This window comes from Euleptes europaea, chromosome 15 (genome assembly GCF_029931775.1).
Source record: "Euleptes europaea isolate rEulEur1 chromosome 15, rEulEur1.hap1, whole genome shotgun sequence".
Classification (NCBI taxonomy): Eukaryota; Metazoa; Chordata; class Lepidosauria; order Squamata; family Sphaerodactylidae; genus Euleptes; species Euleptes europaea.
Genome location: NC_079326.1, coordinates 44,718,971 through 44,745,138, shown reverse-complemented (window position 1 = coordinate 44,745,138; position 26,168 = coordinate 44,718,971). Strand labels below are relative to the sequence as shown.

At 46.8% G+C, this 26,168-nt stretch overlaps 1 protein-coding gene across 1 annotated transcript in view; it reads right to left on the bottom strand.

The window, feature by feature from the left end:
- ITPRID2 (ITPR interacting domain containing 2) overlaps window positions 1-2,324 on the bottom strand; it is an 80,403-nt gene extending 78,079 nt beyond the window's left edge. The window contains exons 1-2 of the mRNA XM_056861254.1: window positions 2,194-2,324; window positions 1,670-1,715 (exon numbers count right to left, since the gene is read on the bottom strand). The gene's annotated coding sequence lies outside the window, so the exon portion shown is untranslated. The remainder of the gene's footprint in view (window positions 1-1,669; window positions 1,716-2,193) is intronic.
- Between the last annotated feature and the right edge of the window lie 23,844 nt (window positions 2,325-26,168).

Below are 26,168 nucleotides of genomic sequence, written 5' to 3'. Positions count from 1 at the left end.
GGGCTGCTGAGAGGATAAAGCAAAGGAGAGAAGAAGAATGTAAGCAGCTTTAGGTCCCCACTGCAGAGAAAGGCAGGGTACAAATAAAATGAAATATCTATGTTCTGCATTACAATTTCAAAACCAGCACATAGGAGGAACAGCCATTCTGCCTCGCTGTTTTACATTTAATGGAAGCAAGGCATTCAGGATGGAAATTGGGAGGGAGGGAGTTGGGAGTAAGTAGGACAGAGGTATCCTGACTGAGCTGTGCCTCAGTAGAAGAGCTTCTGCTTGGAATGCAGAAGGTCCCAGGTTCAAATCCTCCGCATCTACAGTTCAAAGGATCAGGCAACAGGTGATGGGAAAGCCTTTCACCTGAAACCCCGGAGACCTGCTTCCAGTCTGAGCAGACAATACTGACCTTGATGGACCGATGGTTGGATTCAGTATAAGGCCTATGCGTGCATCAATGTGTGAAGAATCGAACCAGCTTACAATCTCCTTCCCTTCCCCTACCGACAACAGTAAACCTGAGGTAGGTGGAGCTGAGAGAGCTCTAAGACAGCTGTGACTATCTCAAGGTCACCCAGCTGGCTTCAAGTGTAGGAGTGAGAAAACAAACCCGGTTCACCAGATTAGCATCAACCGCTCATGTGGAAGATTGAGGAATCAATCCCAGTTCAGAGGAACAGTACAATCCTATGGAGGGTTTAGACAGGACTAAAATCTGCATAGGATTGCACTATACGGTTCCAGTACTTATACCCACTTATCCAAGAGTAAGCCTCAAAGAACACCCTTCTCAGTAAACCTGCACAAGATTGCTCAGTGGAGTCTGATAACAGCCAGATTTCAAAGACATTATTTCACAGGGAAGAAAATCCAGCTAATTGAAAAGTGACACGTTCAAGACGACAGCTTTAACGCATTCAAGACAACAGCTAAAATCACAAATTGCAGACAGTGTACAGGATTTAATCTGTTTCCTTTAAAAAAAAAGTAATGTTTCCAAACTACAGCATTACGCGGTTGCTTCGCGTCTCTCTTTATGACACAGAACCTGCAGTTCCAGAGAACAGCTGCTGTTTCCTGAACAACATCAGGAACTGTAAACCAAACAACACTGACTGAGTATTTTTCCTTCACTCCCTAAACAAAAACCTTCACAAAACATACACACACAGAAAGAAAGAAAAAACAGGATCTGGTCCCTGTCCAACACAGAGGTAGGAATACGTGAACCCAATGAAACCAACAGACTGAAACATGCCTGACAGCAGAGATCCATGCAGGTCTACTCGGAAGAAAGCCCCCAAAACTCCCAAGCATGCATGCATAGAACGATGGCCGTCCCCGAATGCACTTCTTTGGAAGGGATCCAGGCAATCGTTGGGATTTACTCCCAAGTAGCACTGCCAAGGAAGGGATTAAGGTTGAAGAGGAAGGCTGAAGCCACCGATGCTTCTGACCAACCCGAGACACCGAAGAAGCTCTTTCCTGCAGTGCAATCCTAAACAGAGTTATATCCTTCTAAGGCCATCAAAGTCAACCGGCTTGGAAACGCATTACTCTGCTTAGCCCTGTGCTGTAGGCATCAGAACGGAAGTCAAGAGAGGCACACACGGATTGCCCAAAATTAAAGTGACAGCTTTAGCAGTTATTGTAATTCACCAAACGGCTAACTTACCTGCAATCTTTAAGCCATATTGCAATCTTTTCATTTGGGATATTGCCTGGAGAATGGAGAAAAATGGGGGAAGGGAGAGAGCAAGGAATTGCAAGAGAGGAACGGTGCATTAAAAAGAGAAACAATTTAAAAAAAACCGCACAGTGCAGGAAATCAACAGTGGGAGGGAGGGGAACGATACATTTCGGTTTCCAAATACAATTTGGCGCCTCACAGTTCAATCCCAAAGTAGCCTTACTCATGAGTAAGCCCGGCTGAAGCCACACGCGCGCCCTGGAACTCAGCCCGACCGAACTCGGCCAGCACACGTGTTTAGGATGGCACGCTCAACAGCCCCGGCCTCCCCCACCACGCACAGCGCACTTGACAGCTGCAGGCGTGCCCCCCTACCCATCCCAGCCGCGTTTACTCAGAAGTAAGCCCCTCCCAGATCAACGAGGGATCGCCGCGACCCAGCTGGGGGTCGTTGGCCGAGCCACGGCGGACGCAGGCAAAGGAGGGCTAGGAGGGGTGCTGGCACAGACCTCCTTCCCGCCCCGGGTTCAGCTCCGGCGCTTCTGGCGAGAGCCGCTCGGCCTCCGACGCCTGCCAGGAATCCCGGCTCTTCGCCCAGGCCTTCCTCTTGCGGCCAGCCCCCCGGCCCTCGTCGCCGGCCGCCGCGGCTTCCTCCATCCCGCTCTGCAGGGGGGGGTCGCCCGCTCCGCCTGCAAAGGCCAACTCCGGGGGGCGGGTGGGCAGGAGCGCGCCGGGCACCCGACGGCCCTCTTGCAAAGGCTGCCCCGGGAGCACAAGCGGGCGGAAGGCGAGCTCGCCCCGCTAAGAGCAGCTGCAGCAGCGGCGGCGCTGGGGGCGAGCAGACATCTGCCCCGCACAGCTGGCGGGCAGCCTCCCGGGCACTGCCCACCGGACCCCCCACCCCACCCGCCGCGACCTCCGCTTCCCCGGGCTACCCAGCGCCTCTGCAGGCGGTCCCCGCTTGCAACATAGTGGCAAAGAGCGGCCCCGCGGGGAGGGCGGGAGGAAAGGGAGGAGGAGGAGAGGAGGAGGAGGAGGGGATCGCGCCGCCAATGCTGCGCTTGGTACCTCCCGGCCGCGCCCAGGTTCCCCGGCTTCCTCCCGGGCCGCCCCCGGGGCGCTGCTCCGCCCGGCCTGCTCCTCGCGGCCCCGAGGGGAACCCGTCTGCCTAGCCGCCGGGGGAGAAGGACGGCGAGGAGGCACCCCGGAGCCGGGGCCGGTTCGAGCCCGCCCGCGCCTGTCCCCGGAGGAGCGCGCGGCCGGCAACCAGAGAGTTTAACCGAGCAGGGTGTTCTGCTTCCCCCCCCCCCGGGGAGGGGAGGCTTTGGGAGCGGGGATCCGGCTCCTCCTCCCAGACCCGGGCTTGCGGGGCGGGGCAAGTTTAGGGGGGCTCCGCATGCAAGTGAATGTGGGGGGGGGTGCGTAGCTTTTTAATATATATATTTTTTTATTTTTTTATAATAATAAAAAAGAGGAAAAATTGTAATATACATAAAACGAAACACAGGGGGGAAAAAGAAAACATAAAATACAAAAAAGAGCACTTTTTTGCGTAGCTTTGGGGGGGGGGGCCGTCCGGCTCTGCAAAGGACCTGCACGCACTGGCAGCCTCGCCCCCGCTTCCTCATACCGCAGTGGCCAGAGGCCGGGCTGCAGCCGACGCCCACTTCGCCAGCCGCTGCCTCCTCCTTAGGGTTGCCAACCTCCAGGTAGTCAAAGTACAAAATTACAAAATAATTATTAGTGATTAGGACAAATTATAGCAAGTGTTATACAACAACCACAAAAGCTGTCCTACTATGATACATATATGTACACCTGTGTGGTTGACAAAGAGAGAATTTTGTATATATGTATCATAGTAGGATAGCTTTTGTGGTTGTTGTATAACACTTGTTGTAATTTGTCCTAATCACTAATAATAATTTTATAATTTTGTACTTTGTGCTGATTTCCAAACCTACTAGGTACAGGCATAGTGATGCTCTCATTTGTTTAACCTCCAGGTAGTGGCTGGAGATCTCTTCCTAGTACAACTGATATCCAGCCAGGGTTGCCAACCTCCAGGTACCAGCTGGGTATGTCCTGCTATTACAACTAGGGTTGCCAACATCCAGGTAGTAGCTGGAGATCTCCTGCTAGTACAACTGATCTCCAGCCGAAAGAGATCAGTTCACCTGGAGAAAATGGCCACTTTGGCAATTGGACTCTATGGCACTGAAGTCCCTCCCCTCCACAAACCCCACCCTCCTCAGTCTCCACCCCAAAAACTTCCCACAGGTGGCGAAGAGGGACCTGGCAACCCTAGCCACACCACATAAGAGAAGTGCTTTGAGCTGGTGTCACAATGGCATCTTACGCTTTGGAAATTGTATAATATTTGTGGTACAACTGAAAGCAGATATTGGTATCCTGAAGCAATGAACAAACGGAGATTTCGCACATTTGTATTGAGAATTTGTCAATTGGACTCTATGGCATTGCAGTCCCTCCCCAAATCCCACCTTCCTCAGGCTCCACTCCAGTGGGGAAGAGGGACCTGGCAACCCTATTAGTTAATGCCCTATTCCTGTTAATGCCCAGGAATATAGGGACTGATTGTAAGGCATTTAATGACCCCTCTCCCCAATTTTCTTGACCTGAAATGGCTCCTTCCTCTCCCCATTCTGAGGTGTAGGGATCTTGGGGCTGGCCCCACACAATGGGGGATGGACACCTCTGGCCTGGCCCAAGGGAAGTGTCACAGCTGTGCCTACCTTAGTGCCAAGTAAACATGATTGATTGATTATCTTTCATTTATATTATAATTATATTGGAGGTGTCGCTGCTAAAGAATTGAGATGATTCACAGTGCAGGCCTCAGCAGAGTTACACCCTTCTGAGCCTGTTGAAGGCAATGGGCTTAGAACCAGCCATTGGACTGCACAGGAAGGCTACATTCCTCAGTAAGGTTGCCAAACTCCAGGTGGTGGCTAGAGATCTGCTATTACAGCTGTTCTCCAGGCAATAGAAATCAGTTCCCTTAGAGAAAATGGCCACTTCGGCAATTGGACTCTATGGCATTGAAGTCCCTCCCCTCCCCAAAACCCTGCCCTCCTCAGACTCTTCCCCCAAAATCTCCAGGTATTTCCCATCCCAGAGCTGGAAACCCTATTCCTCAGCCTGCTTGCTAGGAACACTTGCTTCTGGAACTTGTTTCTGAGTAAACTGGAGTAGGATCTGTGGTATGAGCAATTGTGGATTACAACACTGATGGGAAAATTAACATTTCAAATTAAATCAATAGAAAATCAACCAAGTGCGAATGTTGTTTGGAGGTCATTTATATCCTTCGTCAGCCTTTGCTTAACAACTCTTCCATCTCCTATTTAATTCTAGGAAATTACGGAAAGATGTGATTCAATAAACAATGCAGGTACAGGTGATAAAGCTGACAAAACATCTTGTTAAAACTGTAAAACAAAATGTATAAATAATTGCTAATGTTTTCTTTTTTCCTTCTTTGTTTATTTTATTTTATGTATTTGCCTTTCTGCTTTCCTGTCTTGTTTATTGTGTTTTGTTAATGTACCATTATGAGTATTTGTGGTGTAATTGAGTGATATGTTTTTTAAATGAAGTAGGATTGGGCTGTACAAGTTTTAACCCTATATTGCATTAATGAATAATGCAACTGTCAACAGCGTAAAGTGCCGTCAAGTCCCAGCTGACTCATGGCAAACCCGTAGGGTTCTCAAGGGAAGAGACTTTCAGAGGTGGTTAGCCGTTGCCTGCCTCTGCGTGGGCTGAGAGTTCTGAGAGAACTGTGACTGGCCCAGTGTTACCCAGCAGGCTTCATGTGGAGGAGTGGGGAATCGTACACAGTTCTCCAGATTAGAATCCGCTGCTCCTAACCACTACACCACGCTGACTCTCTAATACAGCTGTTAGACTGCACCATATCATTAGACCAAGTGAAAACTGACAACGTATCAATCGCAGTAAGTCTGGGACCAGGGTATGTGGAGGACTGCCAACTATCAGCTTCCCCCGTTGTGTGTGTCAGCATTATCTAGAATAAGGTAGATACGAAGACTGTGCTTCCTCTGTGGTAGCATTTTCATTATGGAATGTCGTCTCTACAGATACCCAGCAGGCACTGATCATTCGGCATTTCCTGTGTCAGCTAAAGTCAGTCTAGTTTACTCAGGCTTTCTGTCGAGTGCTTTTTGAAAGCAGTCGTAACACGCAATTATTGTTTTCCATCTTTTGTAATTCTCCTGCAGACTGCTTCAAGCACCTTTCGCGAAGAGTGTCGGACGGGAAATAAATAAGATCATTAAGAATTAAGTAAATGTGCGACGCCATATGAAAAGCTGTAGATATCACAGTCTCGTTTGATTCATGATCTGCGGCGCTTTGAGAGCCAGCGTGGTGTAGTGGCTAAGAGCGGTGGTTTGGAGCAGTGGAGTCTGATCTGGAGAACTGGGTTTGATTCCCCACTCCTCCACATGAACGACGGAGGCTAATCTGGTGGACTGGATTTGTTTCCCCACCCCTACTCAAGAAGCCAGCTGGGTGACCTTGGGCGAGTCACACTCTCTCAGCCTCACCTACTTCACAAGTGGGTAGCCGTGTTAGTCTGTTTGCAGTAGTCAAAAAATTTACCTGGGCTGAATAAAGACCTTGCATTCATGGCCCATTACCAATGCTGATTTCTCCACACCCATCTCTCCCCTGGACATCACAGACTCTTCTGCATATCACACCTAATCCCATCAAGCCTGCTATTCACATTTACATACTGTTCCTCTACTTAAAGACCGATGGATTCACATTCTAGCTGTATCTGAAGAAGTGAGCTGTGGCTCACGAAAGCTCATACCCTACCAGAAAATATTTTTGTTAGTCTTTAAGGTGCTACTGGACTCTTGCCCTTTTTGACTACTACTTCACAAGGTGTCTGTTGTGGGTAGGGGAAGGTGATTGTAAGCCGGTTTGAGTCTCCCTTGTGGTAGAGAAAGTAGGCATATAAAAACCAACCCTTCTTCTTCTTCTTAGGAGAAGGATGGGCAGCCCAATCCTAACAGCGGGGTACTTATGATGGGCTCAGGGATGGTGTAGCTGCGCCCCATCCTTTAGCTTTCAGCGGTGCGGAAGCAAAAATAAAACAACCTCCCCAAGCCCCGTGAAGCTCTATGGAGGAGTTTCATGGGGCTTGGGGTGGTTGTTTTATTGGGGTGGGGTGGGGTTGCACCTGCCTTTTTGTAGGTGTAACTTGGTTGGCACCTGCAAAAAGGGCCGTTCCCTGGCCCCCAGGAATGTCCCCTTTGACGCTGGCACAAGGCCTTGCACCGGGGAAATGCCTGCAAGGCTACACCAGTACCCGTAGCTCATGCAACACCGGCATAAGTGTCCTGCCGCCAGCGTTAGTACCTACTTAGCCAGCACAAGTGGCACTAACGCTGACGGCGGGATCATGCCAGCTCCTGTCTCCTTTCACCCCCTGGCTAGCATTGCGCAGTTAATGCCAGCTTCCAGGAAATCATCAGGCTTGGACACTGGTAACTCCCCCCTCTCCAAGGTGTTACAGTTTTTCTGTGTGCCTGTAATTATCATTCCGTCTGGTGTATGGGTAAATAGTCCAATCAAAAGGGATTTATTTTGATTAATATAAAAAGCCCTCTTGGAAACCTGCCGCAGGGTCTTAAGTCAATGAGCAACTGCTTCTGCAAGAATGGTCGCTGTGACCTCAGGGTAAGGTTGCCAACCTCCAGGTACTAGCTGGAGATCTTCTATTAAAACTGATCTCCAGCAGATAGAGATCAGTTCACCTGGAGAATATGGCCGCTTTGGCAATTGGACTCTTATGGCATTGAAGTCCCTCCCCCTCCCCAAACCCTGCCTCCACAGGCTCCACCCCAAAAACCGCTGGTAGCGAAGAGGGACCTGGCAACCCTACCTAAGAGGGTTCCTGGGCTTTTCTGAAGTACTCCTGTACTAGGGTTGCCAACCTCCAGGTAGTAGCTGGAGATCTCCAGCCGATAGAGATCAGTTCACCTGGAGAAAATGGCCACATTGGCAATTGGACTCTATGGCATTGAAGTCCCTCCCCAAACCCCACCCTCCTCAGGCTCCGTCCCAAAAACCTCCTGCCGGTGGTGAAGAGGGACCTGGCAACCCTATCCTGTACCAGGAGGCGGAGGGAAGCCGGGATGTGGGTTTTTTTTAAGCTTTGGGAAAGACATGATGCTTGGTTTCAATTTCCAAAGAAAGAGGAAGTTTGGTGCTTCCACAGACACACACAGAGAGAGGTTCCCAGCCCAAAAACCTCAGAAAGTTTTTTGTCAGTGGCTAAATTCAGGGTGTGCAGCTGTGACTTACCTATACCTGGGATGAGTTCAATGCTTTGGGCTTAAATAGCTTGTGTTCTAACACTGTGGTATTTAATTGTAAGCCACCTCGAGCAGAACTCTGAAGAGGCAGCATAGAAGTATTCTAAATAAATGAATATTAGTTTGTAGCGAACAACTGCTTTTTAAAATTCTGTTCTTCAAGATTCTCACAGCTCAAAAAGTAAGTCGGCCCCAGGACAAATCAGTGGGTGTAGGGTTGCCAACCTCCAGGTAGTAAATGGCTTAAGACAAGTATTAGTAGAGCTAGGATTTTACTATGCTCAGAATATACTTTATAGAAGGGTATATGGAATGATGGGAGAGAAGGCAGCATGATCTAGCCTGACTTCATCAGATCTTGCAAGATCAGCCAGGTCAGTACTTGGAAGGGAGACCACCAAGGATAAGGTTGCCAACCTCCAGGTAGTAGCTGGAGATCTCCTGTTATTACAAGTGATCTCCAGCTGATATAGATCAGTTCCCCTGGAGAAAATGGCCACTTTGGCAATTGGACTCTATGGCATTGAAGTCCCTCCCCAAACTCCGCCCTCCTCAGGCTCCACCCCAAAAACCTCCCACCAGTGGCGAAGAGGCAACACTAAGTGGGTGCCACATGGCACTTGTGGGCATCCCTGGAGTGTCATTGCTTCCTATCTTAAATGGCTCCATTTGTTCATGCCTTCTTAAAGTACTTGTCCTGCTCAGTCCAGTTCTCCTGTCTATCAGGTGGAGTTTCAGGAAACTTAGGCTGAGGCCTAGTGACTTATCCCTCAAGGTCAGACAGTGAACTTCATGGCTAAATAAAAGGCTCATTTCTTGACTGGGGCCAATCGTTGGGGGGGGGGGAATTTGCCCTGGCCCTCCAGCTCAAAGTTAAACTCACATTGAGGCCCTTGCTAAGTTTGACAATTTGTTTTTATATGCATTGTGTGTCAGTGTTTTTATTATTATTATTATTATTATTATTATTATGACGGCCAGGGGCCTCAAAGGCTGGAAATGACCTGGGCCTCCCTGCATCTCAAGAGCCTGCTTCCTGAATGATGTCAGTCTGAGATCTCTCCTACTCCTACTACTACTACTACACACACACACTGCTGGGGGGGTCACTGTACTCCCCCCTCCAAAAGTCTAAAACTCTGAGTCGCCATCCTTCCAAATGCAGAGATTTTGTCACAATGGAAGTTATTAATCCATGTATATAATTTTCACCGTTAAATTTTGGTGCACAGCACGTCAGTTCTGTCACCTCTGACTGACAGCCGACACCCTAGTCAATGTGTTTTTCCAGCAATGTGTAGTCTCTTTTTAACTGGAAATGCCAGGAATCAAACCAAAGCCCAGTAGCAGTGCCCTAGGCCTGAGCTATGGCTTTCCCCTGATTTAGCCAGGTATCCCCCGTCTCTAATCACAAATAAACAGGGAATGACCAAACATTGAAATGTACAATATGGAGCGCACTCACTCTACATTGAAAAGCTGTTCCTTTTTATAGGATAAATAGTGTAACGGTTCAGCATAAGTCACTTGGCCTTCTACTGCCTGTTCATTGCAAAGAGCTAAAACTTGATAATCCTCTTCTGATTCCTTCGGTACTCCATAAAACTCCTGCTGATTGGATCCTTTTAAAATCTCATTTGAATTCATTTGAAGCCTTTATAAAACCTCTAAAACTTGCAGTTAAGCGGATTAAAGCAGCTAGTGCTTTCTGGAAATCCAAATCCGGGTAGAATGGAGGTTTAAGGCCTAGAAGTGAATGGCTGTGTGCAAAAATCCTACTTTGGTGGTATCCTGTAGCGTACTGGGGTCTTTCCTGGAACCAAAGACAGACATCCTGTCCCTCATCGTACCTCATGAAAACCCCTTTTGTGTATCGAGCTGAGCTCTGCTGAAGTTGCCAGATGTCCCAGAGGTCATCCTCTGGGTTGTCCATCAAGCTTGATGTTTTAATAGTGCAAACTATATTGTGCTGAGCAAAACAGCTGACTTAGGCCTTTTATGCATGGCTGTTTCCCTCACAGTCACCCCCCAATGACTTTGAGTTTTTGCTTGGATTATGCGTGCTGTTTTTGACTGTCACAGTCACAGGTCACCTCGCTCTCCCTAGGGCTGTCGATTCGGTTTGTCCCGAACCGAAAAACAGCCGAATTTCCCCTGATTCGGCGGTTTTTCGGATGGAACCGAACTCAAAAAAAGGCGGGAAAACGGGGAGCCGAATTCAGCAAGTTCGGGGTGCTCGGCGAATAAATTCAGCAAATTCAGGGTTCGTCGCAGCAGCATAACCGTCAGTTAGTAAGCAGCATTCTCCTGCGGCCAATCGGTGGCCAAGCTGGGTCTTCTTCCCCACCCTTAATGTGCATCTCTGACAATGGGGGTTTGCAATTAGCAGAGCTTGCCGCCCACGGCCAAAGCTCCCAGCCCCGACAAACAGCTGAGCTGCGGGGAGCAAGGGTGGGGCAGGTGCGAAGAAGATGGAACAGAAGACAACCACAGAAAGACCCATTTTGGGGCTTTTCTCTATAATGTTTCTCCTGTGTGTGGGTGGGGGGGGGGAAGCAGAGTCTGTGTGTGTGTGTGGAGGGAGCAGTTTCTGTGGGTGGGGGGGAAGCTAAAGGGGGCTTTCACCTGTTCTGCCTGGGGGGGTGTGCCCCCTTGAGTCTCTCTCTCCCTGGTTTGAGGGGGGGGCTTCAGTTATGTGTCCTCAGGTTTTCCCTCATTCATAAGATCGGTTAGGTCTATTTTGATGCTTGCTCAAAACTGGTTTTCAAATTGTGACTTAAAGAATGCATTAGCCTGGTCCTGAGTCCGATGCAAAAGGGGAAATTCCACCCCCTCCTGCTCCTTATGTATAGCTAGCTGCCTCTGTCCCTTTCCATGGTTTGCAAACTCCCAGGTGTCAGGTGTTGCTTTGCATGGTTGCAAACATGTTGCTTTGCATGGTTTGTATGGTTGCAAATGTGTTGCTTTGCATGGTTTGCATGGCTGCAAATGTGTTGCTTTGTATGGTTGCAAATGTGTTGCTTTGCATGGTTTGCAAACTTCTTCGCACCTGCCCCGTCCTTGCTCCCCGCAGCTCAGCTGTTTGTCAGGGCTGGGAGCTTCAGGAGTGGGCGGCAAGCTCTGCTAATTGCAAACCCCCATTGTCAGAGATGCACATTAAGGAGGGGGGACCCCTTTTGGGGCCCATATCTCAGCCCCCCCGACCCAATCTTTACAAAACTTGGGGGTTCTTGCAAGAAGGGTCCCCTCAAGCTACGCTGAAAGTTTCGGACCTCTACCCCCAAAAATGCCCCCCGGAGCCACAGAAAGGCGTGATTATGTTTTTAATGGCTTTATTCGGCCGAATTTCCCCCCGAACTCTGGCTCTCTGCCGAATTGCACGGACCCGAAGTGGGGGAGTTCGGACTTCGGCATTTCCCGAATAAAAACGGGCCAAATTTTGCTGAATCCGAATTGTACCAAAAAAAAATTTCAACAGCCCTAGCTCTCCCCCTGCATTTTCCCGTGTTTTGTCTGCGTTTTCAAATTTGAGAAAAAACAGGTCTCTGAAAACGCGGGCAAAACGTGGGGAAACGCAGTGGGAGAGCGAGGTGAACTCTGATGGTCAGAAACGGCATGCATATTCCAAACAAAGACCCGGTCATCAGAGCAGTGACGGTGAGGGAAATAGCCATGCTTAAAAGACCTTGGACTCCCCCTAATTCAGGTTCTCATTGTGTGTAGGGGGGTGTCCCGGAAGCAGCAACTCACACTAAGGGGCTGCTGAGAGTAAATAACCAAAGGGGAGGCTGCCCTAGACTTTTTAGAAGAGTCCCTGCTCTTTCCACAGTGATGGAACCCAGAGGCTTGAATGTTTAAATTTCTAATTTCTACATTACAGCATTGGTATCAAAAGGACACTAAGCTGCTAGTCGGCCTTCAAACTGTGCTGTCTCCAAACTCTTCGACACCAGTGGGAGGTTGTGGGGGCGGAGCCTGGGGAGGGCGGGGTTTGGAGAGGAGAGGGACTTCAATGCCAGAGAGTCCAATGGCCAAAGCGGCCATTTTCACCAGGTGAACTGATCTGTCGGCTGGAGATCAGCTGTAATAGCAGGAGATCTCCAGCTACTACCTGGAGTTTGACAACCCTAATTAGGAATCATATTCCTGGTATTATGAATCATAGAAGCCATCATATTAGAAATTATAAGAGTCATCAAGGCCAAGAGAAGAAGTCCTAACATCAGCACAGACCCTTGTAAACTGGCACAAGAAATGCAGGGAGAGGGGTAAGCAGACTAAAAACATACACTGATAGTCCCTGGATCTTATTCCCTACACATGAAATAATGCACACATAGAGCAGTGGGGTCCAATGTGGTAAAGGGGTTAGAGCAACGATCCTCCATGTGGTGCCCTTGAATGTGTTATCTGGTGCCCATTTCCTTCTTGTCCAAAGCCTGTCTTCCCAAAGCAGAGAACAACCCTGGCTTTCCACCATCTCATGGGAGGAGGTGCTTCAGAAGAGCCCAGGAGGCGTCGCCGTGGCATCTGCAGGGAGCGCCCACTCAGAAACAACCACCTCCAGAGCCAGCATGGTGTAGGGGTTAAGAGCAGTGGTTTGGAGCGGTGAACTCTGTTCTGGAGAACCGGGTTCGATTCCCCACTCCTCCACCTAAGCAGCGGACACCAATCTGGTGAACCAGGTTGGTTTCTCCACTCCTTGACACGAAGCCAGCTGGGTGACCTTGGGCTAGTCGCAATTCTATTAAGAGCTCTATCAGCTCCACCTACCTCACAGGGTGTCTGTTGTGGGGAAGGGAAGGGAAGGTGATTGTAAGCCGGTTTGATTCTGCCTTAAGTGGTAGAGAAAGTCGGCTTATAAAAACCAGCTCTTCTTCTTCCATCGTAGGACAATGCTTGGCTTGGCAACTTTCCATGTTTCATGACTGAACCCAGTCAACCCACCCACATGCTCAGCCGTTTTGTGGCTGCTCTCTGTTTTCAAAACTTCGAAAATGCCCATAAAGTTCAACAAGGTTTAGAATGACCGACTACAACCGGGGAGGCCCACATTCCAACCACCACTCTGCCAAGAAGGATAACCTTTAATCATATAGACTGCAATCCTAAGAACACTTTCCTGGGAGGAAACCCCATTGAATAAAATGGGACTTACTTCTGAGTGGTCCACTTAGGACTGTGCCCTCTCTCTAGGGCTAATGCACTTCACTGGGATGGGGAAAATGAAGGCGGGGTGACCCATATGTGCTTCCCCCACAGTTCCTTGGAGGAAGGGTGGGATAAAAATGTGGTAGAAAACAGATGTGCCAGCAGGGAACTATTATATCAACTCTTCAGCCTGTAAAGCCGACTTGAAATGTTCATAATCTGTCGAGAGGAAGTTGCATCTTCCTTTACAGTAAATTTCTAGGCGTCCTGAATCGTCAAGTTAAGATGGGTAAGGAAGCCTGGGCAGCAATCTGACAAAAACAGTTTTGATTCTCGAAAGTTTATACCTCAGAAATCTTGTTGGTCTCTTAAGGTGCTCAATGCTAGCTCTTCTACTGCAGAAGGTGCTCAATGCTAGCTCTTCTACTACCCTCTGGAACTATTAAGAACATAACAGCCATGCTGGATCAGACCAAGGCCCATCAAGTCCAGCAGTCCGTTCACACATTGGCCAACCAGGTGCCTCTAGGAAGCCCACAAACAAGACGACTGCAGCAGCACTGCCTGCCTGTGTTCCCCAGCACGTAATATAACAGGCATGCTCCTCTGATACTAGAGAGAATAGGTATGCAGCATGACTTGTATCCATTTTGACCAGTAGCCATGAATAGCCCTCTCCTCCATAAACATGTTCGCTCCCGTCTTAAAGCCTTCCAGGTTGGCAGCCATCACCACATCCTGGGGCAGGGAGTTCCACAATTTAACTATTCTTAGGTTGGGAATTGTATGTATATTGTGGAAGCTGACCAGATGCTAAGCAAAATGGAGCAGAGGCATTCTTTTTTTCAGCTGGCCTTGTTTATCTATATTCTAACAGGTTGTCTCGACGTGTCGGATGAGATTGTACACTTTTGTAAACAAAGAATTACCTGAAGTTTCAAAAGCGGGTAGGCAATATGTAGAAATGTGAAGGTGTGGTTGTTCAAACAGGAAGACAAATTGCATTAAGATCCAGTGCACTTATTCAGTTCTCTGGATTGTGACCAGTGAGTTTAATGAAGTCGTGTTATTAACTCATTGAAGAACCCCACTTCCTTCCAGAAACTGAGCTTTCGCGGGCCAAGCAATAGCTTTGAAACTATTATTGGCGTAACCCAAATAAAGGAGTCTAAATGAGTCACAAAAGCATTTAAATATTTAATGTGTATAAATAGTAACCAGCCTGACAAGTGGAGCCCTGTACCCTAAGCAGTCAAGTTAGTAAAACAGTAGTAGAATGTATTTACAAACAACACGCCCAGCTGTATCTGGGCCAAAACCCTGAATGAAGTTTGCCTCGGCAAGACGCAGAGTTGTTAGGCTCGACTTTGTCCATTTTTAAGCACTTCTTAATGGCAGACTCATTCACGGGTCACGACTAGGGCAGTTTTAACGCTCAAGAACCATGTGTGACACATGAATTCAAAATTTCTTTCCTCTCTAGGGTATTTCTTTCAGTGATTCCTAATATGAATAGGAGGGCAGGGATTTACGGTGCAATCCTTAGCCAAGTTAGACTCCTCCAAGTCCATCAGAGTCAATGGGCATACAAGGATGTAACTCTGCTAAGGATTGCACTGCTAAATGCGGCATAGAGATGATTTCTTTGATATTTATTCATTTCAGATTAATTATTTATTAATACAGCAAATGCCATTAAAAACATTTATATCAGTTACAGAATTAAAATTGGAGCATATACAGTAACTAAAACTATAGGATATACAATTCATAAACAGTTTATATAATTTATTTCTAAATAATTTTTAATCTAATTAATATTAATGCAAAAGCAACCATCACAGCATCAATTTACAAATAACTAGTAGGCAATTGTCATCTGTCTAGTTTTAAGCATACTATTGGGATATCTAAATAATTCTTAAAATATGAAAGAAAATGAATCCCAGAAAATGAAATGGAGAATCTTGTGGAAGAATGCTTAATTCAATTACCGCCCCCCTCCATGCAAAACAGCAATTGTTTCCCAGGCAGCCATCAGGTCTTTGGATGAACTGGCAGACTGCCAATGGCAGGATGAGAGAGAAGAAAGCTGAGGTCGGGGATATCATTAAATTTATACTAACCCATGTAGAACTTAAAGTCAAGGTATCATTAGAGAAAGAGAAGCCTTGGGGAACAACCTGCAGAAAGGCACTAGTTTACCGCTGGGCATTAAGTACCTATTCTTCACTTGTACTTCCTCCAGGCCTTGGGAGCTCTTAATGAATACATTCATCTGGATTTTGATAAATTAATTTGTAGACCCAAGGAAGGGGGCTTTTACTTTTCTCAAGTTAGAGGTTTTCTATGACTTTGTATATACATCCCAAAGTGTGGGATGGCCGAGCATCTCCCTATGGGAGATGTATGCATTCCATTCCCTGCCCCAGGATGTGGTGATGGCTGCCAGCTTGGAGGGCTTTAAGAGGGGAGTGGACATATCCATGGAGGAGAGGGGTATTCATGAGGCTGTTAGTTAGAATGGATACTAGTCATGCTGCATACCTATTCTCTCTAGTATCAGAGGAGCATGCCTATTATTTTGGGTGCGGTGGAACACAGGCAGGATGGTGCTGCTGCACTCGTCTTGTTAGTGGCTTCCTAGAGGCACCTGGTTGGCCACTGTGTGAACAGACTGCTCAACTTGATGGGCCTTGGTCTGATCCAGCAGGGCCTTTCTTATGTTCTTATGCATAAACATGATGAGATAGGCAAGTCACTTGTGCATCTGCTGAATGCCATTGCCAAAGCCTTCCCTCCTCTGTCTAGATATATGGCTGCTTATAACTCTCTTCCACCTCTCAGTTCTTACACTGAATACTCATTCCCTGAAAACCCCTTTGTAAACTGGTCAATAAACAGTTTATATCATTTAAACAGACCTCGAATTAATAAAACAAATTATATTTATTCTAAACATTGTATTATATTTATTCTAAACATTGTATTGAACCTCTCAGTTCTTACACTGAATACTCATTCCCTGAAAACCCCTTTGTAAACTGGTCAATAAACAGTTTATATCATTTAAACAGACCTCGAATTAATAAAACAAATTATATTTATTCTAAAACATTGTATTATTCTAAACATTGTATCTAGGGTTGCCAACCTCCAGGTGGTGGCAGGAGATCTCCCGCTATTACAACTGATCTCCAGACGATAGAGATCAGTTCCCCTGGAAAAAATGGCCGCTTTGGCCATTGGAATCTAAGGCATCGAAGTCCCTTCCCTCCCCAAGCCCCGCCCTCCTCACTCTCTGCCCCAAAAACCTCCCGCCAGTGGCGAAGAGGGACCTGGCAACCCTTGCCTCGCCACATAAAAGAAGTGCTTTAGGCTGGGGTCACAATGGCATCTTACACCTTGGAAATTGTATAATATTTGTGGTACAACTGAAAGCAGCTATTGGTATCCTGAAGCAAATAACAAATGGAGATTTTGCACATCTGTACTAAGAAAGCAGAGCTTCAAGGGTCTGGGGAAAAGGATCATTATGGGTTTGCTATATGATATGGTTCTGTGGCCTGCTTTTTTAAACTCTGTGAAGGGTTGTCTATTCAGAAATAAACAAGAGACAGTCTTAAATCTCCTAGCAAGAGGCATGCTGGTATGTACAAGAAATCAACTGGAACGCTACTTTGGAAAAGAAGAAGAATGTTTAGACAAAGTCTTATATGCGATTGAAAGGGTAACGTTCACTGCACATAAAGCTCAAAGAAAACAGAGCAGTACGCATGAAAAAGTACATTAACTAAAGGAGTAGAAGATACAAGGAATTATGCTGACTGATGAGAACAATGATGCTACATTGTGCTATGCTTAAGAGATTCTAAACAGTTGGATTAGTTTGGAATATACCTATATGTTTGTGTTTTACATTTACAATACAGCTGCAGGGCTAACAAGAACCTCCAGAAAAATATTCCACCCACCCCCATTTATTTCTGCCAGACTCAACCCAACCACCACCTAAGAGCACAAAAGGTGCCGGGCAGGATGAAACCATGGGTATTCAGATGTTTACTCCCTCTAAGTGTGGAAATTCACCATGTCACCGTGGCTAGTAGCCACTGATGGAACTTTCCTCCATGAATATGACAGCAAATTTCATGACTTGTCCCGCGCCATGGTCCTCCAAATTGACTCAGCCTTCCTGGAATTTTGTCTCCTAATAACCTCATGTCCATGGTCCTTGTTTGGATGTTCTAGCCAGCGTGCTGTAGTGGTTAAGAGCAGTGTTTTGGAGTGTTGGATTCTAATCTGGAGAACTGGGTTTGATTCCCCACTCCTCCACATGAGCGGCAGACTCTAATCTTGTGAACTGGGTTGGTTTCCCCACTCCTAAACCTGAAGACAGTTGGGTGACCTTGGTCTAGTCACACTCTCACAGCCCCACCTACCTCACAGGGTGTCTGTTGGGGGGGAGGGAAGGTGATTGTAACCCTGTTTGATTCTGCCTTAAGTGGTAGAGAAAGTTGGCATATAAAAACCAACTCTTCTTCTTCTAAAAGTGTTAAAATTGTTGTTGTTTTGTACTGACAAGTTTGCTATGCTCAAATGCTGGTGGATTGCGAGGACACCCGGCTTCTGTGTTCATCAAGAGAAGCTACAAAGTCTTTGTGTTAAAAAGAATCCTCCCCAAAGAATGATTTCATAATGCATCAAAGTCTTCAGAGACTTCTCATTAAAGGTCTAATTGCACCATTTTGACCTTGCTTTTGGCTGTTTCTTGAACTCCTGAACTTGTGATAAATTCCCTCCCACAAAGAACGAAAACCCAACCTGTCCCCTCACAGACAAAACTACCCTACCAACTATCATCTCTTCCCCTCCCAGACTTAAAAAGTTTGTGAATTTGCATGCATTAAAAAAAAAAAACCTCCCCACTTGATATCTGCTTCTTCTCAAGAGTGTTTTTATTGCCAGAATCATACACAACGCTGACATTTGGCAACTGGGAAAAAAAGATCTCCCTTCAGCCAGCTTACTTTCTCACATATTCGCAAAGGCCAGGAGACTGAGTCTTGTTTTATGAGATTATAATCAGTTCCTGTGGGAACCGTCCCACCATTACAACTCGAAAATTATAAATTGTAGTTGAGAAAAGGCAGGAGGAGCGTGATTTACAAGCTCCCAACTCTGTGGACAAATGGGTTTCATTAGACCAAACTCTGCTGTGTTGAACATGTGTGTGTGTGTGGGGGGGGGGGGTGGCCATTCCTACTTCCATTGTAATTAATGGCTTGGGATCTATTGGCAGCAGATTCTCTGGGAGTGAAAGGCACCGCTGTTCCTTCTACTGAACTGCATCTGTTCAGTTGCAGCTTTGTGTGCTTATGGAGCAAGCAGTTTTTTCTCCAATATGATGCCTTTCTAGACATTATATATAATTTAATCCGATAAAAAGGACAGCATGTGTGGTACAGAGGTTAGGGCCTTTTATGCATGGGCGATTCCCTTGCCATCACCCCTCCGACGACTTTGGGTCTTTGTTGTGATTATGCATGCTGTTTCCCTCCGTCAGAGGTCGCCACGCTCTCCCCCCTGCGTTTCCCTGTGTTTTGCCCACGTTTTCAAATTCGAGATATAACAGGTCCCTGAAAACGATGGTAAAGCGCACGGAAATGCAGGGGGAGAGAGAGAGGCGACCTCTGAAGGTCAGAAACATACCACTTCCAGGTACGCAACAATACTGTGCATCAACCAGCTCCGCCTCCCCCCCAAAGCTCCCGGCGTTTGCCAGCCCTTGGTTGGCTACTCCACTCGGATAGCCATTGCCAGTGAGAGGAGATGGTACAGACTATGCAGCAACAAAAAAAGCTAATGCAATTTTGAGGTGCATCAACAGAGGCATCACATCCAAATCGCAAGATGTCATAGTCCCGCTGTACACTGCATTAATCAGGCAGCACCTGCAATACTGTGTGCAGTTCTGGAGACCTCACTTCAAAAAGGATGTGGACAGAATGGAGCAGAGGAAAGCAAGGAGGATGATCAGGGGCCTGGAGACCAAGCCCTCTGAGGAAAGGCTGAGGGAATTGGGAAGGTTTCAACTGGAGAAGAGAAGGTTGAGGAGGGACATGATTGCTCTCTTTAAATATTTGAAGGGGTGTCACTTAAAGGAGGGCAGGGAGTTGTTCCTGTTGGCAGCAGAGGATAGGACTTGCAATAATGAGTTTAAATTGCAGGCGGCTGGATATTGGGGGGGGGATTTACAGTAAGAGTTGTTAGACAGTGGAATTGGCTACCTAGAGAGGTGGTGAGCTCCCCCTCACTGGCAGTCTTTAAGCAGCGCCTGGACAAACACTTGTTGGGGATGCTCTAGGCTGATCCTGCATTAAGCAGGAGGTTGGGCTAGATGGCCTGAATGGCCCCTTCCAACTCTATGATTCTATGACAGTCCAGTGTTCTGCCTTAGTATTAGGAAGGTTCAGTATGTGTGAAGCAGCTGCCTAGTAGTTAAGAGTTCCAGCCTAAGATTGGAGAAAACAAGGTTCAGACCCCTGCCAGGAAACCCATTGAATGACCTTGGGCGAATGGTGACTCCAAATTATTCTTTTCAAAGGCATCTGATTTCTGTGGGAACTCGAGGCTTTTCCAGGTTGGCCGAAAAGTCATCAGGGCAGAACCTGTTTTGTGGATTGGTTTTTTTGATCCTCACAAGTATTAGACGCAACCTAAAATAATCCGTATTCAGAGAGCATTTCTTTTACAAACACCATTTCCTGTCTGAGATGTCTGCTGTCTGTCAGCGGGACGAGAACCGTGTCCTGATTTAACATCCACATACAATTAGAAAACCAATTAGCGAGGGCCGACGTTATACCTGCCTGTAGACAGTCATTCGTTTGGCAAGGTTAGGCCAAGAATCGGCCATCCAGAAGTCTTTTTTTCACCGGCCAGTTATTGTTTGAAGGATAAGGACAAAGTGGAATGACGCACGTGGCCCCGACGGTGTTTGCTTTGGCTGAGCTTGGATCGAACCCATCTGTACCTTTTCCCAGCCTCTTGCTTTCCGGGGACTGTGAACATCAGCTTCTGAAAGGAACCCTTTCAGAATTTTATGTGAAGAACACACCATGCCGATGCTATCATTTGAAGAGAGGGATTATCTAATTACAGGGCTTGTTTAAACAATTAAGGCTCAGAGGCCTTTTCTCGGCTAGAGGAGAAAGGAATTCTCCGGCATTCCATCCCACACCTTCTTACAGGCTATTTGGATTCCTTTGTAGGGCATTTACTGTCTGGAATGGTGAGACCAACTTGTCGGAACAACTCTGCTATTATTTATATGGATGAGCATGCCATAGGGTTGCCAGCCTCCAGGTGGTGGCTGGAGAACTCCTGCTATTACAACTGATCTCTAGCCGATAGTGATCAGGTCACCTGGAGAGAATGGCTGCTTTGGCTATTGGACTCTATGGCATTGAAGTCCCTCCCCTCCCCAAACCTTCCTCAGGCTCCACCCCAAAAACCTCCCACCAGTGGCAAAGAGGGACCTGGCAACCCTAGCGTGCCAGGAGGCAAAGCCAAGAGCCTCTGATATGGTCGGAGCTCTTGACTCTCCAATTCACCAGTGGGTCAAACCAAACAAGGTGTTTCTCATACAAGATCTCGACTTGAGACGGTGGGGCTGTAACTTAATGGTAGAGCCTCTGCAACACCATTCCCCATCCTCCATGGATCCCCCTGGAATTGAAGTTAGTTTTCTCATGGAACTTCCAAATTCAGAGGCAGCTGAATACCAACTGCTGAGTTTGTTTTCTCCTCTCCTTGCGAGTACTTAATCCTGTGCGTAGCCAGAGGTGCAAATCTTGAAGCCAAAAAAGGTGTAAGACTCACAGCCTGGGTTTTTTTTTAGCCAGCCCAGTGAATCTGGATCTGCCCTGAATGTGCTTGATTTATTTCTCTGAAACAGACTTGTGTACATTGGCTATAGTCCTTTATGCATGGCTGTTTCACTCGCTGTCACCCCTCCAACGACTTCAGGTCTTTGTGTTGAAGATGCATGCCATTTCCAACCATCAAAGGTCACCCCGCTCTCCCCCTTCATTCCCCTGGGGTTTTGCCCACGTTTTTAAATTCGAGATAAAACAGGTCTCTGAAAACGCAGGCAAAACACGGGGAAACGCAGGGGGAGAGCGATGCGACCTGATGGTCAGAAACGGCACACATAATCCAAACAAAGACCAGAAGTCGTTGGAGGGGTGACAATGAGTTAAACAGCCATGCACAAAAGACCTATCTTGTGTTTTTGGAATTCCTGTAAACCATTTTGGGTCCCCCTTTAGGAAGAAATGTAGCAGAGAAACACTCAAATAAGTCCATAACCACTTTGCAGGGGAATCATTTGCAGAACAACTGGTCAAATGTGTCAAAGCATGCCAGTTCATGGTGGTGGTGTGGAGCGTGAGGCCACTTGGCTTGCTGCACAGCTCAGGGAAAGAGAATGTAATGGCTGCCTGGCATCCTAAGATGCAGCCCACACCTTGCCTTTGTTTGCAGAGGACCAACCTCCATGCTCAGGCATCTCTCGCCATGTTTGCATAAAACCACAGGCGAGGCGTGGTGCCAGCTGATATCGTGCAATCGATCATTACTGTGGCTTTTCCTAGCAGGTCACGTACTTCAGACTCACCTTCCTCTTGCAACTGACGCAGTGCTCCCCAAACGCTTCAGCATAAGACCATCCTTGTGGGTGAAGTTGGAGAGAAGCAGGGCTGACTCATTGTCTGCTTTGTGAGTCAGCTGTTTAATGGGCTGTTATGACTTCAAACATGATACACCAGGAAATGTTCTGCGGTGGGCGTGAATCTCTTTCCTCGCCTTTCGAATTGCACAAATGAGCTTAGCAGCTTCACTGGCCCTGCTGTGGAACTTTTTTCACAAGTCAATTCAACATACCTTTGCTTCCAAACTTTTTTCAAACAGAGGAAAATTCAATAAGCTTTCTTAGCAGTTTGGTATACAAATCAATCATTACCATTTCCAAAAGCATCCCCTTTAAGGGTTACTATAACTCTCTCCTTCTGCATTTTAAACCGATTGATTGTTTATCCTCTTTATGACCTATTTGTACTAGATCCCCTTCCTACCATTACAGGATCCCTTTCCTACTGTTACGGGGTGATAAATTCCACTTCTAGACAAAATGTGGTCAAAACTGAGATAGTTATCTACCTTACTATCATCCATTACTGGCTTGACCTGTTTGCTCCATGCTTTCCGACTAATTAAGCTGTTTTCCGGGGGGGGGGGCACCTTTCTGATGCATTTAATATATTAAAAATCAAACCGACTGTTTTAGAGAAGGTGTCCTATATAGGATGCATTTCAGAATCTGATTAAAATCCCGCAATGCTTTAATTCTCCTTCAGGTGTAACTAAACAACAAGTAAATCTACAAATTATGACCAACTAGGAATATTAGTACTAAGCAACACTGAAATAATGCTTTAAAAATCCTAAAAGAAAACTTTAGGACTGGCAAACCACTTTTGTGATACGCAGCGGTACTCTGAGACCAAGGCTGCAAGGTTGCCAGGTACCTCTTCACAACTGGTAGGAGGCTTTTGGGGAGGAATCTGAGGAGGGAGGGGTTTGGGGGAGGGGAGGGACTTCAATGCCATAGAGTCCAATTGCCAAAGCGGCCATTTCCTCCAGGGGAACTGATCTCTGTTGCCTGGAGATCAGTTGTAATAGCGGGAAATCTCCAGCTAGTACCTCGAGATTGACAACCCTACAAGGCTGGCATCAGCGAGATACATTAAGAATTAACAACTACTCTTGATAGGAAACAGACTTTTGAAATGAATGGCTTTAGACTGGATTAACTCTCCTTAGGACTGTAAATGAACAGCAGCCAATTAGCTGAAAGGTTTGAAAAGGTGCAATTTCATATTTGGGTGCCTGAAGAATGGAGGCCTCCTGACTCGACTTGCCTCACCGAATCGTTGCACCAACACGGTTATAAAATGTGATTCAACATGGCACCCAGCTCCACCTTTCTGACTTGGCAGAGCAACAGTTTTTTTGGGGGGGAATGCTATTGGGAGGTGTTAATTAAGTGCTCACAGCACATTCCCAAAGCCAGCAAACGTGCGCTGAACTTGTACTGTCTGGTTTCTGCTAAGCTGGGAGATGCCAGGAATAAATGGACAGAGGGCACAGCTTTCGTTTAACTTTATCTTTAATTACTGCAATGGGCCTTTTTTCCGAGAGCCAGTGTGGTGCGGTGGTTAAGAGTGATGGTTTGGAGCGGTGGACTCTGATCTGGAGAACCGGGTTTGATTCCCCACTCCTCCACATGAGCAGCGGAGGCTTATCTGGTGAACTGGATTTGTTTCCTCACTCTTCCGCATGAAGCCAGCTGTGTGACCTTGGGCTAGTCACACTCTCTCAGCCCCACTTACCTCACAGGGTGTCTGTTGTGGGGAGGGGAAGGGAAGGTGATTGTAAGCCGATTTGAGTCTCCCTTAAGTGGAAGAGAAAGTCAGCATATAAAAACTTCTTCTTCTTCTTCTTCTTCTTCTACCACCTATCTCCAGGTATTTTCCAACTAGGGTTGCCAGGTCCCTCTTCGCCCACGGCAGGAGGTTTTTGGCGCGGAGCCTGAGGAGGGCAGGGTTTGGGATGGGGAGGGACTTCAATGCCATAGAGTCCAATGGCCAAAGCAGCCATTTTCTCCAGGTGAACTGATCTCTAGCGGCTGGAGATCAGTTGAAATAGCAGGAGATCTCCTGCTACTACCTGGAGGTTGGCAACCTTATTCCCAACCCAGAGCTGGCAACCCTATTCGTAGATCAGGTTTTTATTTGAGTTTTGCCTGCGTTTTCAAATTCGAGATAAAACAGGTCTCTGAAAACACGGGCAAAATGCAGGGAAAAGCAGGGGGAGAGCGAGGCTACCTGTGACGGTCAGAAACAGCTTGCATAATCCAAACAAAGACCCGAAGTCAGAGGGGTGATGGCGAGTGAAACAGACATGCATAAAAGACCTATGTCCCTTGCAGGATCAGACCAAAGTCCAGCATTCTTTGCAAGAATCGCAGCAACCTGCAGGTGGGTGCTAGAAAGCCTAATGGAAATTGGCTAGTGATTCACCTTTTGCCCAACCCTGACACGGGTGACTTGCTTTTCATCAAAACCTTGAGATTTATATTACGAAGACTTTTAAGGCAGATGTCAATTCCTCTACAGCTTGTCGTGCTTTAAAATGCACTTCAGCGTATAAATACCAGAACACCTGTGTTATGATTTGAAACTCTCCTTGCTTCCTGCACTCAGCCAGTCAGTTATGGGAGCCAAAGGAAGGTGAGGCGCTAAGCACGGTGAACTTCTAAAGTTTAGAAAGTTTCATCAGACAAAAAAAAAATACACCTGAGATCAGAAGTGCTCTTTAAAAATATGGGCTCATGTAGACATAAACATATTTGGACTCTGCGCATTGTTTGCTTGGTGAAACTTCCTTTCCAGAGCAGGGTTACTCACTCAGTGGTTTGGAAGCCCTTTGGGGCTGTTTCCCATGCCAACTGTGGCTCTTCTGAGCACCATTCCCCAATGCATAGGGTTGAGAAATACCTGGAGATTTTCAGAGGGAAGCCTGAGGAGGGTGGGGTTTGAAGAGGGGAGGGACTTCAATGCCATAGAGCCCAATTGCCAAAGCAGCCATTTTCTCCAGGCGAACTGATCTCTGTGGCCTGGAGATCACTTGTAATAGTGGGGCATTTCCAGCCACCACCTGGAGGTTGTTAACCCTACCAATGTGGAACCTGCCCCAGTATTTCAGGATGCTAGGCAATGCCCTTTCCTACTGTGGCTTCTGGTTGGCAGGTGGTTTTCACCTCAAAAAAACATTTAATGTAAACCTAATTTAAGTATTATTTTGGCTTGTTATGCTGATAGTTTGGTTTCTTGGTTGAGATTTCAGCATAAAGTTTTATATATATATTCTTACAGTGCCATCCTAAACAGGGTTACACCCTTTCAAGTGTAACCATTGACTCTCCTACCTCACAGGGTGTCTGTTGTGGGGAGGGGGAGGGAAGGTGATTGTAAGCTAGTTTGATTCTGCCTTAAGTGGTAGAGACAGTCGGCATATAAAAACCAACTCTTCTTCTTCTTCTTCAAGTAACAGTGCACTCCTAAGCAGGACTTACTCAGAAGTAAGGGAAAGCATAGGAACACCTTCCTGAGAGTACACCCCATGAGATAGTCCTGAGCAGGATTCTGAGTAGGACCGCTCAGGTTTTTTTTTTTTACAGTTCACACACATAAAAAATGCTCTGAAATGCTTTTGCAAGAGCGAAAGAAATAGGTCCCATTTCTTGGCTGAACCCCCTTCCCTTTGGCCCGATGCAGTCATTTCAGGCTAACCACCTCATTTTGTCTCTGGAGGTTCTTGCATCACTTCTGCCTTGCCCCATTGCACAATGTCGAGCATTTTTTTTTAAGTTTACTGTTGAAAAACAGGGGAAAATATATAGCATTTCTGGCATTTCTAGGTAGCAGCAGCACACTCTTAATGAATACCCCCCATATTATTATTATTATTATTTACTAAGTTTGGAACTCCAGTGCAACGGGAGAAGAAAAAAAAAGCATTTTCAAAAGAGGTTCAGCAGCCAATAAGAGTACTGAGTAGATCAGTACTGCATCAAATAGGAGTACTGAGCAGATCCCAAGGCAATGGGTGTGAGCCCATCATTGCCATCCATTTGATGCATGTATTTCTACACCATCTTTTTCTTGCCCAGGTGATAGGTCTCTCATGTTCCTTTCCTGCAGGAAAGGAAATTTTGTGGTCAGTTTATTCTTGACATTTGGTTGTACAGCACACACCTGACATATGGCATTCCAATGGAGCCAGGTGAGTCACCTTTCAGGTTGGTTCCTTGCAAGCTATCAGCAGTAGAGGCC